Below are 26,928 nucleotides of genomic sequence, written 5' to 3' on the forward strand. Positions count from 1 at the left end.
ACAACAGAGAACCCTCACTGTTCCCCACCACTGGGCAAGCAAGTATAAATAACAAACAGAAGATCATTCCTTCTTCTGTATAGAAATATAATTTAAAATGAATCTTAATGAAGAATGGGATGGGAGAGGGAGTAGGAGGTGGGATGGTTTGGGGTGGGAGAGGGCAAGTATGTGGGGAAGAACTGCTATATTCCAAAAGTTGTACTTATGAAATTTATATTTATTAAATAAAAGCTTTCAAAAAAAAGATCACTGCTGGAGAAGGGGCAAGAGTACATCAAGAAACATCCCTCTCAAGTACAGGTGTGCAGGTGTACAGGGAAGTCTGAAAGCTACATGTAGCACAGGAACATAGAAAAACAAAATAAAACATCAAGAAAAGAAAAAATATATAGGAAACTCACTCTACAATGTTTTGACAATGGAGTTATGCTGAAAGTAACTACCGCTACAACAAAATCTCAAACCAAGGTCACACACTAATTTTCTGAACTTCCACCATTAATGACTTGGAAGAACCACGCACATTTTCCAAAAACAAAATTTTATTTTCATAATTATATTCCACTCTGTATTATGGCAACATACAATAAAAATTATGAGAAACACAAAAAAGACTAAATTATTATAGAAACAAAGCAATCATCTGAAATAGACTCAGATCCAGATATTGATCCAGATATAGAAACTGTCCAAAGAGAATTTAATATATATATGTAATATGATTAATAAGGTAAATTATCAAGTGAAGAAAATGGATGACATATGAACAGAAGGAGATTTCAACAGAAGTTTGAAAATCATAACTCAAATGAGGATGAAAGCAATTAAAAACAGTAGCTCAAAATGCCTTTGATAGGTTCCTTGTAAAGTCAGCACACTTACAATGATCTGAATGTGTCCCCAAAAATTCATATGTTGGAACCTAGTGTCTACTGTGATAGTATTAAGAGATAGTCAATGATGAAGTCATGAGAGCGAGGTTTTGTGAATAGAATTAGTGACCCTAGTTAGACCCTTTTTGCCCTTTTGTGCTTTCTGACATGGGAGAACACAGCCTCACAAAGTGCCACTGTAGAAACAGAGACTGGGCCTCCACCAGACACTGAATCTGTAGGTACTTTGATTTTGGACTTTTAGCGTTTAGTAATTTTTTTCATTCTTTATAAATTACCTAGGCTCAAATATTTTGATACGGCAGCACAAATAGACTAAGATGAAAGCCAACAAAAGAATCCAGGAACTATGAGACAGTATCAAATGGTCTAACACATAAGTAATCAGAATCCCAGAAGAAAATACATATTTAAAAAATTAAAAAAGAAAAATTTAAAAATATATTACTCAAGAATTTTGATGAAATAATAAAACACAAACTATAAAACCAAGCACCTCAGAGATCACATGGAAAAATACTATCCTCCAACCCCTATACACACACACACACACACACACACACTCAAAGTGCTGGAAACCAAAGAAAAAGGTAAAAATCTTGAAGGCTGGCCGGCGCCGTGGCTCAACAGGCTAATCCTCCGCCTTGCGGCGCCAGTACACTGGGTTCTAGTCCCGGTCGGGGCGCCGGATTCTGTCCCGATTGCCCCTCTTCCAGGCCAGCTCTCTACTGTGGCCTGAGAGTACAGTGGAGGATGGCCCAAGTGCTTGGGCCCTGCACCCCATGGGAGACCAGGAGAAGCACCTGGCTCCTGCCTTCGGATCAGCGTGGTGCGCTGGCCGCAGCGCGCCGGCCACGGCGGCCATTAGAGGGTGAACCAAAGGCAAAGGAAGACCTTTCTCTCTGTCTCTCTCTCTCACTGTCCACTCTGTCAAAAAAAAAAAAAATCTTGAAGGCAGCAAGAGAAATATTACACAGAGGAACAAGAACTATAGTAGACATATTCAGAAACCACAGTCAGGCACCCTCTGTATCTCTAGGTTTTACATCCATTGACTCAATCAACTACAGGTAAAAAAATGTTCAAGAAAATAATTTCAGAAAGTTTCTAAAACCAAAATTTGATTTTGTCACATGCCAAGTGTAAAGCAGAACCTATACAAAGGAAGTGACACGTAACCTCACAGGTCCAGTTTCTATCAGCACAACTGTTTGACTTATGCCTGTGATGATTTCACTATACTGAACACCTACGCTATTTTCTTGCCATTATTCCTTCAACAGAGCAGTCTAACATTCTTTTACACAGAACTTACATTGTGTTAAGCACCATAAGTAATCTGGAGATGATTTAAAGTACATGGGAAGACTGTATAGGTTACATACAAATACTATGTGTTTTATATGATGGACCTTAGCATCCAAGGATTTTGGTATCCAAGAAGACTCCTACAACCGATCGCCAGTAGACACTGAGGGATGCTGTATGTAATCCATAAGATAATGGAGTGAAATCTTAAAATAACTGAAAAAAAAACTGCTGACACAGAATTCTTTTTTTTAAGATTTATTTATTTATTGAAAGTCAGAGTTACACAGAGAGAGAAGGAGAGGCATAGAGAGAGAGGTCTTCCATCTGCTGGTTCACTCCCTAATTGGCTGCAACGGCCGGAGCTGTGCCAATCTGAAGCCAGGAGCCAGGAGCTTCCTCCGGGTCTCCCATGCAGGTGCAGGGGACCAAGGACTTGGACCATCGTCTACTGCTTTCCTAGACCAGAGCAGAGAGCTGGATCAGAAGTGACAACAGAATTCTACACTGATAAAATCTTTAAAATTGAAGGAAAAAACTTTTAAAAATAACTTTTTAGAGCAGTGTTAGGTTGACAGCAAATCTAGTGGAAAGTATGGAGTTCCCATTTAACCTCTGCCCCCACACATGCACAACCTCCTCCACTGACTTCCCGCACAACAGGGAAGTTAAATTTAACAGGTGTTAAATCAACAAATCGACACGGACATGTAAGTACCACCCACAGTGTGTATTTTATATTAGGGTCCATTTTTGGTATTAGACATTCTAGAGATTGACAAATACACAATGACATGCACTGTACCTCTGTAGTACCAAACAGAACAGTTTTACTGCCCTGAAAAATTCTCTGTGCTCTGCTTATTTATCTCTCCTTCCCACTAAGTATTGGCAGCATCTTTTTTCCTGTCTCTATATGAGGTTATTTCAAAAAGTTTAAGAAAATGGAATTAAAAGAAAAATTTATTTTGGTAAAAAATAACTGAAATCTACAGTGTTTTATTAAAAAGCCTTTGGAAAATAAGTAGTATGAGAAAACTATGCACAGATTTCAAAATTTTTGCACCAAAATACTTATTCTTTAATTCTATTTTCCTAGAACTTTTTGAAGAACTTTCATAATTTTTCCTCTTCCAGAGTACAGTGTCATGTAGAGTCATAGATTATGTAACCTTCAGATTGGCTTCTTCACTTAGCAATATGATACATCTCATTCGTTTGTGGTGAATAATCTCTTTAATGTATTATTGGGTTCATTTTGGGAATATTTTGCTGAGGATTTTGCATCTGTATTCAACAAAGAGATTAACTTACAGCTTTATTTTTTTCATTCTGTCTCTGGTTTTGGTATCAAAGTAAAGCTGGCCTCATAGAATGAGTTTGAAAAAAGAATTCTCTCCTTTCTATATTTGAGAATAATTTAAGAAGAATTGTTGTTAATTCTTCTTTAATTGTCTGGTTCAGTTCAACTGTAAAGCCATCTGATTCTGAGCTTTGCTCTTATGGAAAGACTTTTAGTTAGTGATTCAATTTTGCTTATTATTGATCTGTTTAACTACTGTTTCTTCATGATCCAATCTTGGTAATATTTATGTGATCAGGAATTTGTTCTTGAGATTATCAAATCTGTTACCACAGAATTATTCTAGTAATTTTTAAAAATTTTTGTATTTCTCTGTTCCATCAGTCTTAACATCCCCAATTTCATCTCTTATTTCATATATTTGAATCCTCTCCTCTTTTGTCTTAGTCTAGTTAAAGGTTTCTCAATTATTTTTACCTTTTCAAAATACCAGTTCTGTATTCACTAATATTTTTTGCATTTTTTTTGGTATCTATGTCATTGATTTGCACTCATATTTTTTTCCTTCTACTAATTTTGGATTTGACTTGCTCTTATTTTTCTAATATTTATTATTTTCATTGATTTGGTTTTCGGTCTTCATATTAAATGTATGCATGGATTATGTACCATGTTTATAATATTAAAGCACTCTGAATTTGTATAGTCACTTTTGCAGAGTTCAATTATAATAGTTCCTGGGGTAGACTTGGTTGGGTTGAATCTGATTGGTGACCTTTGACCTTTCTGTCTAGATATATTGAACATTTTCTCTTTTCATGCTAAAGCTCCCATAAGCTTTTTTCATTCCTTGATTCATTTTTCCTTTTTTCTCCTATAACTGTGTATTTTTTTAAAAGATTTTGTTTATTTGAGAGGTAGAGTTACAGAGAGAGAGAGAAACAGAAAGGTCTTCCACCCACAGGTTCACTCCCCAAATGGCCTCAAAGGCAGGAGCTGGGCCAATCTGAAGCCAGAAGCCAGGAGCTTCCTCCAGGTCTCCCACGCAGGTGCAGGGGCCCAAGCACTTGGGCGATCTACACTGCTTTTCCAGGCCACAAGCAGGAAGCTGGACTGGAAGAGGAGCAGCTGGGACAAAAACCAACACCCAGATGGGATTGCCAGCACCCACAAGCAGAGGTTCCACCTACTACACGACAGCACCGGCCCCACAACTGTGTATTTTCAAATAGCCCATCTTCAAGTTCACTGATTCTTCTGTTTTATCTATTCTGCAATTCATGCCTTCTATCATGTTTTCTATTTCACTTAGTGTCCTTTTTGGTTGAAATATTTGATTTTTTAAAAATTACTTCCACCTCTTTTTCAAGTCTCTTGTTACAGTACTAAATCATTTCTCTGTGTTCTCTTACAATTTCTTATGTTTCCTTAAAATACATATTTTGAAACCCTATTGAACATTTGACAATTTCAGTTTCCTCGGTGGTTGGTTTCTGGAACATTGAACAGGTGAGGTCATGGTTCCATAGAAGTTTTTGATGCTTGTTGGTATACAACACTGTTCATGTGTTGAAGTATTAATTATAACACTCTGCTTCATTTGTGGCTGTCCTTCCAGAAATTCTAAGCAGTCTGTTTATTCTATAGATGCTCCTGTTATTTTAGCACTTAATGGCATCTAAAATTGGAGCTTGTTGGAGGTTCAGTTAGTGTTTTTTCACTGTTTCAGTACTCTAAAATATCCCCAAGCTCAGAATTACCTCAAATCCTCAGTAGATGTGTTGTTCATAACTAACTAGGGAATTATTTAAAAAGGGGTATACAAGCCTCTTCTGGGGGCCTGGCAGACCCAGATACTGGGTGCTGTAGCCACCAATGCTATTGATGCTAGATTATTCCCAGAGCCCACCACCCACTGAGATTAGCCTGGAGTCAGGACCAAAGCCCACCCTCCTTTGGTTTGTTTGCTACTGAGGTAGACTTATCGCCCAAGGATGCTTCTCCTAGTCATGAATAATGTCAGCTGTGAATAAGACTGACCAGCTGGGGTCATGGGACTCTACTTGGTATCAGAGCAGGAATAGACTTTCCATCTTCAGGCACTAGCACAGGGAAAGGCACAATTAGGTTCTGCTCAATCTGGGATTTTACCAGCCTTCACTGAGTGCCCAGTATAGTCCTGTGGTTCCTTGCTGTCTGTCCAAGGTTGGAAGAGGATGATAGAGGTAGCCTCTCAGCTGCCAGACAGGCACTAGATGGGTCTCACAATTACTGAACCCTTTGAAATTTTAGGGGCACAAGATGGGCTCACATGAGGCTGGTGACAAGACATGATGAAATATGTTTGCACCACCAATGCACAGATCTTCACCTGTACATGGACAAGTCTAGAACCTCCATTCACAGGCACTGGCCTAGGGATAGGGACCATTAGGATCTGCCCAGTATTGGGCTTTACCAGTCTGGCACTGAGTTCTAAGACATGTTTCTTGCTGTCTGCTAAAGGCTGGGGGATGTATGACAAAGGAAGCCCCTTGGCTGTCCAGCCTGGCACTAAGCTGGGTCATACCTAGGTCACACTGTCACCAGGCCCTACAAAGTCTTGGGGGTGCACACCCAGCCCACTTGAGGCTGGTGGTAATACACACTAAAATGATGCTCTCCCATTGGAGCCCAAGTCTCTACCTGCTGCTGGAGCAAGCCTACAGGCTCAGTATGTGAACTTTATCAGGTGCTGGGTCTCATGGTGGGCAGGTCTAAGCTCTAAGGCAGGGTCCTGATCTTCCTGCCCTACCCTTTTTCCCCAGGAGCTGCAGTCTTGCTCTGCTGTCTGCTTGGAGGTTGGGAGAGAGTGGCAGAGGCAGTCTCCTGGCCACCTGGAAATGGAAAGTCCAAACAGTCCACAGATACATACCATGGGGCCCTGTATGACTGAATTTTATTAGAATAGAACTGAAAAATGTCTTTTGAAAAATGCCTGTTGAAGTCCCTCGCTCATTTCTTAACTGGGTTCTTTGCTTTGTTGGTGTAGAGTTCACTGAGGTCATCACAGATTCTGGATATTAATCCTTTATCAGTTGCATAGTTTGCATCTCTGAAGACTGGACTGAATGCCCTCTCCCTCTTGCATCAAGCAGGAGGTAAGGTGCCTCTCTTCATGCTTTATTACTTGGAGCTGGGGAAAGAATGACCTAAGCAACTCTCTCCTTCTTGCCTTCTTCAATGGATTTTCCTTATTATTATACTAAAACTAGGCACTGAGGTCTTTCACCTGGCTGCTATAGTTTTTGTGAAGGTGATCTGGTGCATGAATAGCTATTCAAACTGGTGTCTCCATTGGGAGATGGTCACTGGCGCTTATTACTCAGTAGACATCTTGCTCTAGCTCCTCCTATTCACTTTTGAAGGATAAACTTTTTTTTACAAAAGTATTAATAATATTGTACTTCTGCACCTGAAGGCAATTCAAAGAATTTTAAGAAACATTCCCAGTTGTGAGTGTATCAATGGAAAATTACATGAATAGGTAACATAAACAGTTTTCAACACAATAGTAGAGTAAAAACCTCTTGGTAAATTATTTATAATATAGGAATGATAAGAAATAATGAAAGTAGGACCCTTTCTTCTGTTTGAGAAAGCTAGAGGAATGTTAGCAAGGTTTTAATTTAATCAACCTATGTTGCTTGTAATGCATAACACATTTTTTTGTTAAAAATTTATTTTATTTATTTGAAAGAGTTACAGAAAAACGCAGAGACAGAGAGGGCTTCCACCCACTGGTTCACTCCTCAAATGGCCACAATAAATGGAGCTGAGCCAATCCAAAGGCAAGAGCCAGGAGCTTCTTCTGGGTCTCCCACTCGGGTGCAGGGGCCCAAGGACTTGGGCCATCTTCTAATGCTTTCTCAGGTCATAGCAGGGAGCTGGATCAGAGGTGGAGCAGCTGGGACTCGAACCAGTGCCCATATGAGATGCTGGCACTGCAGACTGGGGCTTCAACCCGCTGCACTACAGCACCGGCCCAACATAACACATTTTTTCCTACGGCATCATCCCCCCAAAAAAACACTTTTATTTAAGATATACAAACTTTATGTATTCCATAAATACAACTTTAGGAACACAGTGATTCTTCTCACCCTATCTGCCATCCCTCCTGCACTCCCACACTTTTTCCTCTTCTCTCTGCTATTCCCTTCTTATTTTTTTGCTAATATCTATTTTCAATTAATTTTATACATATAAGATTAACTCTATACTAAGTAAAGAGTTCAATAAATAGCAGGGAAAAAAAAAAACCTGTTCCTCAACAATTGACACAAGAGTTGTTCAAAGTCTCCACATCTCAAAGCCTCAATTTCATCTATAGATTACCTTTTAGGTGTTCTATTTGTTACCACAGATCACAGAGAACATATGGTATTTGTTCTTTTAGGACTGGCTCATTTCACTAAGTATAATGTTTTCCAGTTGCATCCATTTTGTTGCAAATGACAGGATTTCATTACTTTTAACCACTATTTAATATTCCATGGTGCATAAATCCCATAATTTCTTTATCCAGTCTTCAGTTCATGGACATTTGGGTTGATTTCGTATCTTAGCTATTGTGAATTGAGCTGCAATAAACATGGGGGTACAGATCACTCTTTCATATGCTGATTTCATTTCCTTTGGGTAAATTCCTAGGAGCAGGATGGCTGGGTCATATGGTAGGTTTATATTCAGATTTCTCAGATATCTCCATACTGTCTTCCACAGTGGCTGTATCAGTTTACATTCCTACCAACAGTGGATTAGGGTACTTTTTTCCCCACTTCCTCACCAGCATTTGTTGCTTGCTGATTTCTGTGTGAAAGCCATTCTAACTGGGGTGAGGTGAAACCTCATTGTGGTTTTGATTTGCATTTCCCTGATGGCAAGTGATCCTGAGCACTTTTTCATGTGTCTGTTTGCCATTTGAATTTCCTCTTTTAAATGCCTGTTGAAGTCCTTTGCTCATTTCTTAATTGGGTTCTTTGCTTTGTTGGTGTAGAGTTCACTGAGGTCATCACAGATTCTGGATATTAATCCTTTATCAGTTGCATAGTTTGCAAATAATTTCTCCTATTCTGTCGGTTGCCTCTTCACTTTGAGTGTTTCTTTTAGAGTGCAGAAGCTTCTCAATTTGATGTAATCCTATTTGTCAATTTTGGCTTTGATTGCCTATACCTCTGGGATCTTTTCCAAGAACTCTTTGCCTATGCCAATGTCTTTCAGAGTTTCCCCAGTATTTTCAAATAAATATCTGTTATTCCTGTTATTCAGAACCCTAAGCTGGTGGGTCTTCTTCCTTTCAACAGTTTAAATACTTCACTCTACTCTTCTTATTTATATGGTTTCTTAGGAAAAGTTGGATTTAATTCTTATCTTTGCTACTTTAGGTAAGTTTCTACCCACCCACCATTGGCCTATTTCAAGACTTTTTCTTTCTCTTTGATTTTCTGAAGTTTGAGCAAGATATGCCTAGTTATAATTTTATTTTGCATCCTCTTGGGTGCTCTCTGAGCTTCCTGAATATGTAGTTTGGTGTCTGGCATTAACTTAGGAGAAATTCTGTCACTAATGCTTCATCTGTTGTTTCTGTTCTTTTCTACGTGTCTTCTTTTGGTATTCCTATTAAATACATGCTACATCTTTCACAATTGTTCCAAAGTTCTTGGATAGACTTTTTAAAAAGTCTTTCTCCTCTTTGCTTTTCCTGTTGGGAAATTTCTCCTGATATATCTTCAAGCTTACTGTTTGTTTCCTCATCTGCATCCATCATGGTGAGGCATCAAAGGCATTCTTCATCTTCATTATAGTATCTCTTATTTCTATCATTTTCTTTTGAAAGATTTTTATAGTTTACATTCTGCTACCTACATGACCCATATTAATATCAGTTGTTTTAAATTAAAGAACTAATCATTAATTCCAACATTCCTGCCATATCTAGGTCTGATTCTGATGCCATTTATTCAAGCCGTGTTTTCTGCCATTAGATGGAAGAAGTGAGAAGGCAGGATGTACACTCCAGTGTTATGATTATATCTCAGCCTTTGGCTGAGCGTGAGTCCTTGGATGTGAATTTCACCACTCCTTCTGTTTTATTGCCCCATTAGGTGTGACAGGATGGCTACAGGTGGCTGAAGTTGAGTATTTCCCACATAAGTTAGACTCTGAAAACAGTTTCTCCTTATGGAAGGCTTTCTTAAGAATAAAATGTTAAGAACAGCCATTTCAAAATGGCTCTCTCTTCTTCCTCTCTCTGCCCCTATTTCCCTTACTAGAAGTGTAAGGAAATTTTTCTTTGCTCTTTACTCTGAGAATTGGTAGAGCTTCTGAAGGTCAATCTCACAAAGTGTGAAGTCCTCTCTACAACTCCCCATCCCAGTGACTATGATTATCCCTAGTTTTTGATCTCTTGGGCTTATACAGAGAGAGATGTCAGCAACTTGTCAAACAATTCAGATTTTTCCATCCTAGTGCTGGATCCCAGGAAATGGATTTCTACTCTGATAATCTGTGATTTTTCTCTATCTGCCTCTTTGTCTCTCCAATTTTGGAGGCAGCAGCTTACCCTGTAATCTCAGTTCTCTGACTAATCTAAGAAAAGTTGATGATTCAGTCTGTTCAGCTTTTTATTTGTTGCTAGGATAGAATGGCAACTTCTAAGCTCCCCACTTCTGAGACTAGGAACCAGAAGTCCTAAATATTTTATCAGAGAAATAAAAACTGAAAGAATTAATTACTCATAGACCTGCCATAAAAATGTTAGAGGAATACAAAGAAATAAAAGTATCTGTGAATGAAGAAAATCAAAGATATTTTTTCCTTATTTTTAATCATCTGAAATATAACTAACCAGACTAAAAATAGTAGCAATGACTTGTGATAAAGTAAAATGTATGACTATTGCACAAAATTGGGAGAAACTGGAGTATTATCATAAGGTTCTTAAATTACCCATGAAGTAGTATATTATTTGAAGGCTGACTGTTAACTAATAGAGGTGCTTATATGGGTGCTTCAAAAATTTGTGGAAACATTGAATTAAAAGATTATTTTAGTGCATAAAAACCCCTGAAATCTATGCACAATTTTTCATGCATTTTCCATGAATTTTTTGAAGGACCCTCACATTATAAACTATAGGACATCCACTAAAATTTGTTTAAAAGAGGCGATAAAAACGGAATTATAAAAAAGTCAAAGTACGCAGAAAAAGAAAAAAGAAAAACAAAGAACAGATGGAATCAGTAGGAAAAAACAGAAAATGATATTTTAATCTGGCTGTTTTAATAATTATATTAAATATAAGTTGCCTAAATAAAAGATACAGATTGTCAAACTGGATGAAAAGTCAAGACACAATTATATGCTGTCTACAAGAAAACCACTCTAAGCAAAAAGTCACAGGTTAACAAGACACAGACTATAAGAAAACATTTATTTGCAAGATACATATTTTATAAAGGACTGTTTCCCAAAATATGCACAGAACTCCTAAAATTCAGTAAAAGAAAAAAAACAATTACAAATAAGCTAAATATCTGAACAGACACTTCATCAAAGAAGATATATAGATGGGATAAGAATATAAAAAGATGCTAGAGGATGGCATTGTGGCATAGTGGGTTAAGCTGCCACCTGTGATGCTAGCATCCCACGTGGGCATGGGTTCATGTCCCAGCTGCTCCACTTCCTATCCAGTTCCATGCTCATGCTTCTGGGAAAGCAGCAGATGTCCCAAGTATTCATTCAAGAGACCTGGAAGAAGCTCCTGGCTCTTGGCTTTAGCCTGGCCCATCCCTGGCTATTGCAGCCATTTGGGGAGCCAACCTGTGAATGGAAAATCTATCCCTCTCTGTTTCTCCCTCTCACTCTGTAACTCTGCCTTTCAAATAAATTTTTTAAAATTATTTTAAATATGCTAAAGACCATATGTCATTAAGGTACTGCAAATTAAAATAACAGTAGAATATCACTAAACATTTATTAGAATGGTGGAAAAAAAACAAAGCATGTGCAACGCCAAATGCTGGTGGGCACATGGAACCACAGGAACTCTCATTTATTGCCAGTAGGAGTGAAAAATACTACAACCATTTTGGAAGGTACTTTGGTAGTTACTTACAAAGTTAAACATAATCTTATTCTATGGTTTGGCAATCATGCTGCTTGCTATTTACCCAAATTAGTTAAAAAACCTACATTCACACAAAAACCTGCACAAACATGTTTTTGGCAGCTTTATTCATAACTGCCAAAATCTGCTTACAATCACGATGCCCTCCAAGAGGTGAACAGATAAACTGTGATATTCTATACAATGAACTATCCTTCAGTAATATAAAGCAATGAACCACAAAAATACATGAAGGAAATTTAAGTGCATATTGCTAAGTAAAAAAAGCCAAACAGAAAAGACTACATAATGTATGACTCTAACTACATGACATTCTGGAAAAGGCCAAAGTATTGAAACAGTAAAAAGATCAGTGGATGCCAAGATCTGCGAGTGTGCGGATGGTAGTCATCAACAGATAGCACACACAGAATTTTCAGGGCATTAAAACTATTCTATGATATTGTAATGGTGGATACATGACATTATATTTTTGTCAGAACCAACAGAAACATACAACACAGTGAACTCTAATATAAACAGTGAACTTTAGATAATAATAATGGATCAATTTTGTTCATCAATTATAACAAATATATCACAGGAATGCCAGATGTTAGTAACAGGGAAAACTGGGGAAGCAGGAGACATAAATGTGAATAATCTGTACTGTCTGCCCAACTGTTCTGTAAAACAATTTTTTCTAGAAAGTCATTCAACTTAATAAAAGCAAAATTATGCATTTTATATCACAGAAATACCAACTTAACAGAGCAGTAATGCCTATATTAATACCAGAGAAATTTGACTTCTAAACCAAAAAATGGCCATCTGTAACACTGGTATTACATGATGATAAAGTGGTAAATTAACCAAGAAGGCAAAAGTATATACATTTAACAGAGCTCCAAAATGTATGTAGCAAAAACTAATAGAACTGAGTAGAAATAGACAAACCTACAACTACAGACGTCAACACTCATCAATAATTAATAAGACAAAGTAAATAAGGATATAGAAGACCTAAATAACACTGCTGACCAATCTGATCTAGCTGGCATTTAAAGAACAGTCAACCCAACAATGGCACAATACATATTCCTTTCAAATACATATCAAACATTCACCAATGTATACCATATTCTTAGCCAAAACATAAACCTCAATAATTTAAATGAACTGAAATCTACAAAATCTGTTCTTTGATCAGAACCAAATAAAATCAGAATGATAAAGAAATCTGGGAATTCCCAAATATTTGACAATTAAGCAACATGTTTTGAAATAACTCATGAGTCAAAGTGGAAGTCATAAAGGAAATTAGATAATATTTTCAGTTAAATTTAAATAAAAACACAACATATCAAAATCTGTTGGTGACCTTGACCATTTACTTAACTAGCAATGTCACAGTGATATCATGTGCTTCTCAATGATGCAACAATAAGGGCACATCCTTCCCCCAAATCCATATTGGTAGTCTAATAATAAGAAAACATCTAAGTGAATCTCAGATGATGGTCCTCCTATAAAATATCTGACAAGTACCCTTTATAATAGCTAAGGCCACAGAAACGAAGGAAACAATAGAGACATGATGCTAACAGAAAAAGGGTATCAGAAGAAAAGTTCATGAAATATAAATAAAGTATAGATGACAGGGTAACATTAATAATAAATATTAATTTCTTAATTTTAAAAATGTAATGTGGTTATATAAGTTGTTAACATTAGGGTAAACTGGGAAAAATACAATGTTTATTACTATTACATAAATCTAAAAGTATCCCAATATAATTTTTTAAATGTCCCATGGTATATAGCCAAGATAGTACTTACAAGAAAGTGTAAATCATTAAATGATTTTTTTAAAGATTTATTTTATTTATTTGAAAGAGCCACAGAAAGAGGTAGAGACAGAGAGAGGTCTTCCATCCGCTGGTTCACCACCCAGATGGCCGCAACAGCCAGAGCTTCCCCAATCTGAAGCCAGGAGCCAGGAACCTCCTCCGGGTCTCCCACATGGGTGCAGGGACCCAAGCACTTGGGCCATCCTCCACTGCTCTCCCAGGCCACAGCAGAGAGCTGGATTGTAAGAGGAGCAGCTGGGACTAGAATCGGCACCCCATAGGGATGCCGGTGCCCCAGGCCAGGGCCTTAACCCACTGTGCCACAGCGCCAGCCCCCTCATTAAATGATTTTAAGTTTAGTAAATAACCTAACCTTCTACACTAAAAGAAAATTCTATATAAGGCAAAGAGAAGGAAGGAATTTAATAATAGCAGAATCAATGAAAACTGAAACAGAGAAACAATAGAAAAATGCATGAAACCAGAAGTTAATTATTTGAAAATTTAATAAAATTAAATTGCTGGTCAGACTTACATTGAAAAGAAGACACAAATTACCATATCAGAAATGAAAGAAAGGCCGTCACAATAGATTGTTCTGCATTAATAAATTCAACAATTGGGGCCGGTAGGAATAACTTCAGTAATCCTATACTTATCAAAAGTATATTCCAACAAAGAAAACTCCAGTATAAATGGAGCTCCCTGCTAATACGTCTGGGAAAGCAGCAGAACGGCCCCAGTATTTGGGCCCCTGAACCAACATGGTGGCCCAGAAGAAGCTCCAGGCTCCTGGCTTTGGCCTGGCCTAGCCCTGGCTGCTGCAGCCATTTGGGGAATGAATCAGTGAATGGAAGACCTCTTTTTCTATCTCTGTCTCTGTCTCTCTGTAACTCTGCCTTTCAAATAAATAAAATAAATCTTTAAAAAAAATCAATTAGGAGATGTTCTGTGGCATAGTGGGTAAAGTTGTCACCTGCAGTGCTGGCATCCCATATGGGCGCTGGTTGAAGTTCTGGCTGCTCCACTTCCAATCAAGCTCTAAGCTATGGCCTCAGAAAGCAGTGGAAGATGACCCAAGTCTTTGGGCCCCTGTAGCCATATGTGAGACCTGAAAGAAGTTCCTGGCTCCTAGCTTCAGACTGGCCCAGCTCTGCCTGCTGTGGTCATTTGGGAAGTAAACAAGCAGATAGAAGACCTCTCTCTTTACCTCTGCCTCTCTGTAACTATGACTTTCAAATAAATGAATAAATCCTTTTAAAAAATCAATTAATGTGGGGCGGGTTCTGTGGCATAGCAGGTAAAGCCACTGCCTGCAGTGCCGGCATCCAATATGGACACCGGTTTGTGTCCTGGCTGCTCCACTTCCGATCTAGCTCTCTGCTATGGCCTGGGAAAGCAGTAGAAGATGGCCCAAGACCTTGGGCCCCTGCACCCACATGGGAGACCAGGAAGAAGCTCCTGGCTCCTGGCTTTGGATGGAAACAACTCCAGCCATTGCTGCCAACTGGGGAGTGAACCAGTGGATGGAAGACCTCTCTCTCTCTACCTCTCCCTCTACCTCTCTACCTCTCATTCTCTGTGTGACTCTGACTTTCAAATAAATAAATAAATCTTTAAAAAAATCAATTAATTAATAATAGAATTAAAAAGAAGAAAACTATCTAACATGGGAAGCAGGCCACACAGTAGACTCATAGAATGACAAATGCCCTAAACAGCACTCTGGCCTCAGAATCAGCCCTTAAGGCATTTGGATCTGGCTAAAAAGCCAGCCAGCGCCGCGGCTCAATAGGCTAATCCTCCACCTAGCAGCGCCGGCACACCGGGTTCTAGTCCCGGTCGGGGCACCGGATTGTGCAGTGTGCCGGCCACAGCGCACCAGCCATGGCCATTGGAGGGTGAACCAACGGCAAAAAAAAGGAAGACCTTTCTCTCTGTCTCTCTCTCTCACTATCCACTCTGTCTGTCAAAACAAAACAAACAAAAAAAAACCCATAAGAGCATTTCGGGCATGGAAAGCAGGGACACTGTGACAAAAAATGACCTACATGAAAGATCTCTGTGAGTGAGATCCTGGTGGAAAGAAGGGACCATCAAAGAAGGAGGTACCTTTCTCTGAAGGGAGGAGAGAACTTCCACTTTGATTATGGCCTTGTCTAAATAAGGTCAGAGTTTGTGGACTCAAGAGGCTTCCATAGCCTTGGCAGCTCATGACAAGAGCCTTAGGTGATCACTGACGTCATAAATAAGAGTGTCCAATGTTTTTGTTTGTTTTTGACAGGCAGAGTTAGACAGTGAGAGAGAGAGAAAGGTCTTCCTTCCCTTAGTTCACCCCCCAAATGGCCGCTACGGCTGGTGCGCTGCACCGATCCAAAGCCAGGAGCCAGGTGCTTCTCCTGGTCTCCCACGCAGGTGCAGGACCCAAGCACTTGGGCCATCCTCCACTGCACTCCCAGACCACACCAGAGAGCTGGACTGGAAGAGGAACAACTGGGACAGAATCCGGCACCCCAACTGGAACTAGAACCCGGGGTGCCAGCGCCACAGGCGAAGGATTAGCCAAGTGAGCCGCGGCACCGGCCAGTAGTGTCCATTGTTAAATCAACAACAGGAGTCACTGTGCACTTATGCCCCATGTAGGACCTCTGTCCTTAATTTGTTGTACTATGAGAATTAACAGTAAAACTAGTCTTCAAACAGTACTTTATACTTTGTGTGTCTGTGTGGGTGCAAACTGCTGAAATCTTTTTTAGTATAGAGTCGATCTTCTATATACAAAGATAACTAAAAATGAATTTTACTGAAGAATGGGATGGGAGAGGGAGTAGGAGGTGGGACAGTTTGGGAGTGGGAGAGCAGGTATGGGGGAAGAATTGCTATAATCTCAAAGTTGTACTTATGAAATTTATATTTATTAAATAAAAGCTTTCTATAAAAAAAGAAAAAAGGCGAAATGGTAACAAAAAATCAATTAATGTAATTCACAGTATCAACAGACTAAAGATGAAAAAAATTTATTACATCAGTAAATAAAGAATATCTGATAAAATTGGGGTCAGTGCTGTGGCAAAGTGGAGTGGATAAAACCATTGCCTAAAATACCAGCATGTCTCATGGGTTTGAGACCCAGTTACTGCAATTCTAATGTGCCTGGGAAAGCAGTGGGAGATGGCCTAAGTGCTTGGGCCTCTGCACCCACACCGGAGATCTAGAAGAAGTTCTAGGCTCCTGGCTACAAAATGACCAGATCCATTGTGGCTATTTCAGGAATGAACCAGCTAATCCAAGATTCTCTCTTCTAACTATGCCTTTAAAATAATAATAATTTTAAAAATTCCTGTGAATCAGCTAAAAAAGGACTTTATTTTAAAATGATTTATTTATTTGTTTGAAAGAGTTATATATATATAGAGAGAGAGATCTTCCATCTGCTGGTTTACTCCGTAGATGACCACAATGGCCAGGGCTCAAAGCTGGGAGCCTGAATCATCATCCAGGTCTCTCATGTGGGTGGCAGGGGCTCAAATACTTGGGTCATCTTCCGCTGCTTTGCCAGGCCATTAGCAAGGAGCTGGATCAGAAGTGGAGCAGCCAGGACATTAACTACTGCTCAGGTGGGATGCTGGAGTCCCAAGTGGCAGCTTTACCTGCTATGTATGCCACCAGCCCCCCAAAAAAAGAATTAAAAAGGAATGACCAACAAACATGTGAAATTGTTCAAAATCATTAATAATCACGTTGAAACAGCTAGCATTATACAGGTACTGTGTTAGTCAAGGTAGGGCTGTATAACAAAACACTAAGTTTAAACAGTGAACTTATTTCAGTTTGTAAGGGTGAAAAGTCGAAGATCAGGCGCTAGCACTTTAATGTTTGGTGGTGGCCCACTTCCTGGTTCATAGCTACCTTCCTAATGTATCTTCATAGAGCATAAAGAAGGCTAGAGAGTTCTATGAAGTCTTTTGTAACGGTACTATCTCATTCGTGAGGAGCATTTCTGATCCTTAATATAGACCCTAAAAAAATGTATGTTTATGTGCACCAGTAGTCACCCATAAAAATGCTTATCACAGGGGCTGGTGTGGTAGCGTAACTGGGAAAGACGCCTCCTGCAGTGCCGGCAACCCATATGGCGATGGTTCAAATCCCGTCTGTTCCACTTCTGATCCAGCTCTCTGCTATGGCCTGGGAAAGCAGTGGAAGATGGCCCAAGTCCTTGGGCCTCTGTACCCACGTGGGAGACCCGGAGAAAGCTCCTGGCTCCTGGCTTCGGATCTGCACAACTCTGGCCATTGCGGCCATCTGGAGAGTGAACCAGCGAATGGAAAACATCTCTCTCTCTCTCTCTCTCTCTCTCTCTCTCTCTCTGCCTCTCTGTAACTATGTCTTTAAAATAAATAAATAAATCTTTAAAAGAAAAAAGAACATTAGACAAAATTTAACTTTCCTATGTGATAAATACTCTCAGCACACTAGGAAGGTAAGGGGAACATTCATAACCAGAAAAATCGATCTATATAAAACCTTTGGTTTATATTTAATGGTGAAAACCTCCCTAAAATTAAAAATGGACAAGAATACTTGCCCTTATCATTGCTATAAGAAAATGAAATAAAAGGCACATAGACTGGAAACAAAGAAATAAATGTCTCTTTTTGTAGAACTAGTTTTCTACATTGAAAATTATAAAGAATTTGTAACAAAGCTACTGAGATAATTAATAACTAATTAATAATTAACTACTGGGATAATTAATAACTAATAATTAAGCAAGGCCACATAATAAAAAAACTGCATTTCTGTATATTAGCTATTAACAATGAGAAACTGAAAATTTTAAAATAGTACTATTTTAAATATCACACAAAAATCATGACAGTCAGCCCTCCATACATGGTGGTACCACATCCACAGATTCAACCAACCATGGGTTGAAAATTTTTTTAAAAAATTGCTGGAGGGGCTGGCACTATGGGGCATAGAAGCACTGCAACACCAGCATCTCCTATGGCTGCCAGGTTGAATCTCTGCTGCTTCACTTGCAATCCAGTTCCCTGCTAATTCACCTAGGAAAGCAGTGGGAGATAGTCCAATTATATATGAGTAAGTAACTCAAAGATAGACCCCAAAAATGTATTATTCATTAAACAAAATACATTTAACTGCTGGAATAAATGACAGGACACTTGACCTGACATCACTGGCCCATGAAAACTTAACACAAATAAATATATTAACAATAAAAAAAAGAGAAGTCAATATCCATACATATGAACAGAAAAACATAAAAATGACAATCAGTGCTCACCAGGATCTAAAAATCCTAAGCAATCCAGCTCTAGTCAAAAACCAGAGGAAAGCTGAAATAAAATACTGCAACAAGAATTAAATGTAATTAAGCAAATAATCATTGATAAGAAAGAACACAAGTCAGAAACTGAAAAACTCAGAATGGATACAGAAAATGAAAGATGTGGAATAGGGGCTAGTGTTGTGGCACAGCAGGTAAAGCCACCACCTACAACACTGGTATCCCATATGGGCACTGGTTTGAGTCCCAGCTGCTCCATTTCTGATCCAGCTCAATGCTGGTGGCCTAGGAAACCAGAGGAAGATGACCCAAGTCCCTGTGTCCCTGCACCCCCGTGGGAGACCTGCATGAAGCTACTGGCTCGTGCCTTTGGGCAGTGGTGGGACTATGAGTGGGAGGGCAGGTATGGTAGAAAGAATAACTATATTCCTAAAGTTGTACTTAAGAAATGGGGGGGCTAGTGCTGTGGCACAGCAGATTAAAGCCCTGGCCTGAATCGCCAGCATCCCATATGGGTGCCAGTTCTAGTCCCGGCTGCTCCTCTTCCAATCCAGCTCTCTGCTATGGCCTGGGAAAGCAGTAGAAGATGGCCCAAGTCCTTCCATCCACATGGAAGACCTGGAAAAAAATCCTGGCTCCTGGCTTCGGATTGGCACAGCTCCAGCCATTGCGGCCATTTGGGGAGTAAACCAGCAGATGGAAGACCTCTCTCTCTGTCTCTACCTCTCTCTGTAACTCTTTCAAATATATAAATTTTATAAAAAAGATATGTATTCATGAAATAAAAGGTTCTCTGAAGAAAATAAAAACAATTTAAAATAAATTTTAAAAAACTTTTAAAAGCTTTTAAAAAATCCCCCATGTAGTGAGGATAAAGGAATTCCAAATCAGCTGCATCATCCTAAAATGGAAAATATCTAAATGTATGAGTCAACATTTTTATGAGAGTGACCTAACTTGCACAGGACTTTGCATAAATGAAGAATCAAAATTTTATCCCTCTGTGTCATGAACATTTTAGAATCTGTTTGCACATTACATCCAAACCCAGAGGGAGGGTAAGTTGGTAATGAGGTAAAGGGGCAGACCAATACAGAGCCAATCACTCATTCCACTTTGCTCTCCAAAGTCTTACCAAGACAAAATAGCTGATGAGTAAAGTCCTGTACAGATCTCTATGTGAAAACTTGACATTTTTGGGCCAGCGCCTAGGCTCAATAGGCTAATCCTCCACCTAGCGGCACCGGCACACCGGGTTCTAGTCCCCGTCAGGGTGCCGGATTCTGTCCCGGTTGCCCCTCTTCCAGGCCAGCTCTCTGCTGTGGCCAGGGAGTGCAGTGGAGGATGGCCCAAGTGCTTGGGCCCTGCACCCCATGGGAGACCAGGAGAAGCACCTGGCTCCTGCCTTCGGATCAGCGTGGTGCACCGGCCGCAGCACGCCAGCCATGGCGGCCATTGGAGGGTGAACCAATGGCAAAAGAAGAGCTTTCTCTCTCTCTCTCTCTCTCACTATCCACTCTGCCTGTCATAAAAAAAAAAAAAAAAAAAAAAAAAAAAAAAAAAAAAAAAAAAACACCTTGACATTTTTGAAGTAATTCAGGGCTTGGACCATGGTAATAATGCTTTGCTCCCCTGCATTCAGCTGCTTTGGCATCTGTTGCATCCAAAGAATTGAGTGGTAGTGGTTGCTGATGCTGTGGATGTGTGGCCTATTAACAATTAAGCAATTAACAATACTCAGGGTGGAGCAACACTTAGTCCAAAAAGCAATAACAATGATATTCTTAGGAAAGAACATGAAAGGTAGTATTTGGGATCTATAAAAGTCATTCACCTTCCTTCATTTCCATTCCCCAAATATATCCAGTATTTTCAGTTATTTCCTTTCATATCTTATTTCAAGTATATGCTTCAGAAAGTAGTGAGATTATCTTTAACATAAGAGGTTCAGTCTCAAAGAAGACACTGAAAATACACACATGGCCCAGCTCATTAGTGGGAAAGTAATTTATTTAAAATGCTAGGGAGAGGTGGGGAGAATTATGTGAATCAAGAGATTTGAGCAAGTTCTGATCCAAGGTAATACAAGAATGAGACACTAAGAAGCAAAGCACTAAAGCCATCTGTCACACCATTCAGTAGCAGCTATTTAATTTCTCTTCGATTTCTTAAAATTGGATTTCAGATTCCTGGAACATGGGACCTTCCTAGTTTTGATTCCATGGGTCCCCATGAAAGGTTCAGAGTTCCAAGAGCACATCACAGCTACACTTTAAATGATACAAAAAGCTTATGTAACATTTTTATCTCTGTATTTCTCAAATCCTAAAGGACAAAAAAGGTTGAGTATCCCCTATCTGAAATGCTCAGCACCAGAATTAGTTCAGATTTCAGAGGCTTTCAGATTTTGATTTGCATAGACTTTACTAGTTGCCCAGCCATAATGTAAAATCCAAAATGCTCCAAAATCCTTAAATAAATCTTTTTCTAAAAAAGAAAAAAGTTATTTACTTGAAAGTCAGAGGTACACTGAGAGAGAAGGAGAGGCGCAGAGAGAGAGGTCTTCCATCCACTGGTTCACTCCCCAGATGGCCACAACAGCCAGAGCTGTGCCAATCTGAAGCCATGGAGCCAGGAGCTTTCTCCTGGTCTCCCACGTGGGTACAGGGGCCCAAGGATTTGGGCCATTCTCCACTGCTTTCCCAGGCCATAGCACAGAGCTGGATCAGAAGTGAAGCAGACAGGACACAAATCAGCACCTACATTGGATGCTGGCACTGCAGGCAGAAGCTTTACCCACTACACCACAGCACCAGCCCCAATCCTTAACTTTTCTTTTTTTTTTTTCCACAGGCAGAGTGGACAGTGAGAGAGATAGACAGAGAGAAAGGTCTTCCTTTGCCGTTGGTTCACCCTCCAATGGCCGCTGTGGCCAGCGCGCTGTGACCAGCGCACGGCGCCGATCCGATGGCAGGAGCCAGGTGCTTATCCTGGTCTCCCATGGGGTGTAGGGCCCAAGTACTTGGGCCATCCTCCACTGCACTCCCTGGCCACAGGCGGAGAGCTGGCCTGGAAGAGGAGCAACCGGGACAGAATCTGGCGCCCTGACCGGGACTAGAACCCGGTGTGCCGGCGCTGCAAGGTGGAGGATTAGCCTAGTGAGCCGCAGCGCCAACCCCCAATCCTTAACTTTTTGAGTACTGTATTGTCACCCAAAGTTTTGGAGTTAGAAATCTCTGGATTTTGGATTTGAGGATTAGAGATTTTCCATCTGTATCAAGTTCTGAAGGCAACAAGAACAACTTTGAACATCTATGTATAAATAGAAACCCATGGATACTACTTACCCGCTAGGGGTCCCTTGAAAAAAGCCTTCAAGTTCAATCTGTAAGTAAGCAGAAGGTACAGCAGGATTTTCACAGCCCTAATCTCATTCTCTTTAGGAAAACCTGCTCAGTGATGTGAGCCTAGCAGTACAGTCCTTTATATACCAGAGAAGCAGAGAGTGAAGGGGGAGAGGGAAGAAGGTTACATGAAATTAAAAGGATATATCAAATAAAGAACAAACCAGAGGATATAATCTGACCTCAATGCAATCCACTTTCCACATAACTGAAATCACCCAAACATAGTGGAAACTGGGCCACTGGAGCAATGATTCTCTAAAACTGTTTTTTAACTACTGACCATTTTTTTAAAATTTTTTAAAGATTTATTTATTTATTTAAAGTCAGAATTAGGGGCTGGTGACATGGCACAGTAGCTTAATCCTCTGCCTGTGGTGCCAGCATCCCATATGGGCACCAGTTCAAGTTCTGGCTACTCCACTTCCAATCTAGTTCTCTGCTATGGCCTGGGAAAGCAGTAGAAGATGGCCCAAGTCCTTGGACCCCTGTACCCATGTGGGAGACTGGGAAGAACCACCTGGCTCCTGGCTTCAGACTGGCACAGCTCCAGCCGTTGCAGCCATTTGGGTAGTGAACCAACGGAAGGAAGACCTTTCTCTCTGTCTCTCCCTCTCACTGTCTGTAACTCTACCTCTCAAATAAAATAAAATAAAAAAGACAGAATTATAGATAGGCAGAGAGAGAGAGAGCCAGAGAGAGAGGTCCTTCATCCGCTGGTTCACTCCCCAGATGGCCTCAATGGCCAGAGCTGTGCCGATCCAAAACCAGGAGCCAAAAGCTTCTTCCAGGTGTCCCACGCAGCTGCAGGGGCCCAAGGACTTGGGCCATTCTCCACAGTTTTCCCAGGCCATAACAGAGAGCTGAATGGGAAGTGGAGCATCCAGGACTTGAACTGGCACCCATATGGGATGCCGATACTGCAGACAGTGGCCCTCACCTGCTACGTCACAGCGACTGCCACAGGACCACATTTTGGTTATTAAAATGTAAACTAATTCAAATTAGGTAAAATTTAAAAAACGTATCTCTCTCATACAAATCACATTTCAAACATTCGAACAGTCACATAACAGCATGTAAATGGCTACTTTGAAGTACTGGTTTTAAAACAACTTCTGGAATTAAAAAATGTGACAAAATCCTGTTATGGACTTATGAGGATCAACTTCAAATGAACCATTTGTGTAGTTCCCAGCTAGCTTACTGGCAAACTGCTTCTGGAGGAATTCTCTTTCAAGTAAATTGTACAAAGAATTGTACAGATAAAATTCCAAAGTAAGCAGTTCCCCTTTAAAAAGGGGGGGGGGGACAAGAAATTACAAAATAAATGAGAAATAAGTCATTATGAAGAAGACTGGCAGGGAAAAAAGCAGAAATAGTTCATAAAAGTTCAGATATTATAATTATCTGACACACAGTATGAAAAAAGGGTACTTAATATATATAAAAAATGAAATAGGAGCTCAAAATATGACAAAACTTCAATAACATATGGAGCAAACAATGAAAAACTACCCAAACTGAAGTATTACATAACTAAATGGAAAAATTAATAGATTGGGGCTAACAAAAAAGATGGAGAATAGGAAGGAAGTTTATTGCTCTAGTCTAGAGAAAGACTTTTTTTTTTTTTTTTTTTTTTTAAGTGAAGAGAGTGCCATCTCAGGGAAGAGTTAGGGAAAAAACTGTAGAGGAAATTCTACACGACCTAGAGAGACACTGTGGATCTATGTGGAGGGTGTGGACATACACAACTCAGGACCCCACAGCCAAGAGCCTCAGCCCTAGCTTTAAAGAATGAGTTGAGAACAGACTGCAGCAGCCCAAGCCTGGCGATAAAGCTGCAGGAAGAGCCTGTCTTGAGTCCAGGTTGCAACCCTGTGAGGGACAGTGTACTTGCCAACCTAGAGGAGAAAAAAGGGGGCATGTTTCTCTCTCCCTGACCATCTGGCACTGGCATCCTGTACCTACCAAGAGAGGGCATGCAGCATCTTAGACATCCATAACAGCTGTGCCGCTCGTGTCCATGTGCCCAGCAACCAGCTGAGAGGAGACGCCTGAGTCTGGTTGGGAGAATTGACAGGGGGTTGGGTGCTCGTGACTGTGGAGGCCTTGTGTGATGTGACTGTGAAAACACAGTGACTGCGCGGGAAGGCACAGAATGTGGCTGGGTCTTTGTGCAGTCACTGTAAACGGCCCCACACACTTGGGGTTCCTTGATGAGCACCACTGCTGTGGGATCTATGCTCACAGCAAAGATGGCATAGATCCTTTGTGTGATTCTTGTGGCAGTGCAGATAAATATTGTACCCATTAGGGCTAGTGTCCAGGCATTGGTCTCTTGGAGGAGAGGTGAGCATGAGACTATCCCAACAGAGCAGACCTCTGATTAAAAAAAAAAAAAAAAAAAAAAAAGGATATTTACCTCGTCCAACTTGGATGTTACCTTGGACACTCCCTTCACGCTGGAACACTGAACAGAACTCCCTGTCCAGACCTAGCACATGCCTCTGGGTATTCACTGAAAGAACAGACACTCTACTAAGCCACAGGGGTATAACAGTCCAAAGATAAAAGCCATCACAGGGGAAAAAAACAGTAAGAATCTCCACAAATGCCTAAAAGTAAGTGCAGCAATTCAAGAATAAGTAGAACAACATGATGTCCCCAAAAGCACACAACACTTCAATATTAGAATGTGAAGATGAAGAGACTGAAGAAACATTAAAAACAGAATTCAAAAATTGATCATAGGATTACTTAGAAGTAATCAGAAGCAAATCTACAAATTAAAGAAATCCATACATGATATGAATGAACATTTTTCTCATGAAACTGAGATTTTAAAGAGAAATAAAATGAACTACTAAAAATGAAAAATTCAATAAATCAAATAAAAAATACAGTGGAAAGCCTTAACAACAGACTCAGTGAGGGAGAAGAAAGAATATCCAAGTTAGAAGACAAATCTCTGGAAATTTCACAAAAGAAAGGCAGGAAGGCAGACAGACAGGAAGGCAGACAGACAGGAAGAAAGACAGAAAGACAGAAAGAAAGAAAGAAATTAGAAAACTAAAAACAATGTCAGAGATTTATGGGAAACTATCTAATAACCCAATATAAGGGTCTTAGCAGTTCCTGAAGGTGTGGAAAGAGAGAATGGATTAGAAGGCCTTTTTAGTGAAATAATTACAGAAAAATCCCTAATTTAGAGAAAGAAAGGGACATCTAAGTATAGAAAGCACACAGACCTGACCAAAAAAATCCTCACCACAGCACGTTGTAGTCAAACTCTCCACAGTGAAACATAAAGAAAAATTTCTAAAATGTGCATGAAGAAACACCAGCAAGACCTCTACCTTACACTTTACACAAAAATCCAAACAACATGGATTAAAGATCAAAATCTATGATCTAACACCATCACATTACTAGAGAACACTGGGGAAACCCAGCAAGACACTGGCACAGGAAAAGACTTCCTGGAAAAGACCCCAGAGGCACAGGCAGTCAAGCCAAAATTAACAAATGGGACTGCTTCAAATTGAGAAGTTCTGTATGGCAAAAGAAACAGGAAAGTAGAGCAGCAACTGACAGAATGGGAGAAATTATCTGCAAACTATGCAATTGATAAAGGATTAATAGCCAGAATATATGAAGAGATCAAGAAACTCCATAACAACAAAACAACCCTGTTAAGAGAGGGACAAAGGTCTTAGACATTTTTCAAAACAGGAAATCCGCCAGCGCCGTGGCTCACTAGGCTAATCCTCCACCTTGCAGCGCCGGCACACCGGGTTCTAGTCCCGGTCAGGGCGCCAGATTCTGTCCCGGTTGCTCCTCTTCCAGGCCAGCTCTCCGCCTGTGGCCAGGGAGTGCAGTGGAGGACGGCCCAAGTACTTGGGCCCTGCACCCCATGGGAGACCAGGATAAGTACCTGGCTCCTGCCATCGGATCAGCGCGGTGCGCCGGCTGCAGTGCGCCGGCCGCGGCGGACATTGGAGAGTGAACCAACGGCAAAGGAAGACCTTTCTCTCTGTCTCTCTCTCTCACTGTCCACTCTGCCTGTCAAAAAAAGAAAAAAAAAAAAAAGAAAGAAAACAGGAAATCCAAATGGCCAACAGACACATGAAAAAAATGTTCAGGATCACTAGCTGCCAGGGAAATACACATCAATACTACAATGAGGTTTCACCTTACCCCAGTTAGAATGGCTTTCATACAGAAATCAACAAACAACAAATGCTGGAGAGGATGTGGGGAAAAAGGTACCTTAATCCACTGTTGGTGGGAATGCAAACTGGTAAAACCACTACGGAAGACAGTTTGGAGATACCTCAGAAATCTGAATATAGTCCTACCATATGACCCAACCATCCCACTCCTCAGAATTTACCCAAGAGAAATGAAATCAGCAAATAAAAGAGTTATCTGAAACCCCATGTTTATTGAAGACATGGAATCAACCTAAATGCCCATCAATCAAAGACTGGATAAATAAATTATGAGATATGTACTCTATGGAATACTATACAACAGTAAAAACAAAACCCACAAAATCCAGTCATTTGCAACAAAATGGATGAATCTGAAAAACATCATACTTAGTAAATAAGCCAGTCCCAAACCCAAAAGAACAAATACCATATGTTCTCCCTGATCCATGACAACTAACAGAGCACCTAAAAGGAAACCTTT

General features: G+C 40.1%; 1 long non-coding RNA gene across 1 annotated transcript in view; it reads right to left on the reverse strand.

Moving 5' to 3' along the window:
- Positions 1–2,449: 2,449 nt before the first annotated feature.
- The window catches only part of LOC149126047 (uncharacterized), a 36,718-nt gene continuing 12,239 nt past the window's right edge, over positions 2,450–26,928 (reverse strand). The window contains exon 2 of the long non-coding RNA XR_016236072.1: positions 2,450–2,663. This is a non-coding gene — a long non-coding RNA (uncharacterized LOC149126047). The remainder of the gene's footprint in view (positions 2,664–26,928) is intronic.

The sequence above is a fragment of the Oryctolagus cuniculus genome, chromosome 6 (genome assembly GCF_051225735.1).
Source record: "Oryctolagus cuniculus isolate XC-2025 breed Fujian yellow rabbit chromosome 6, ASM5122573v1, whole genome shotgun sequence".
NCBI classification, from domain to species: domain Eukaryota; kingdom Metazoa; phylum Chordata; class Mammalia; order Lagomorpha; family Leporidae; genus Oryctolagus; species Oryctolagus cuniculus.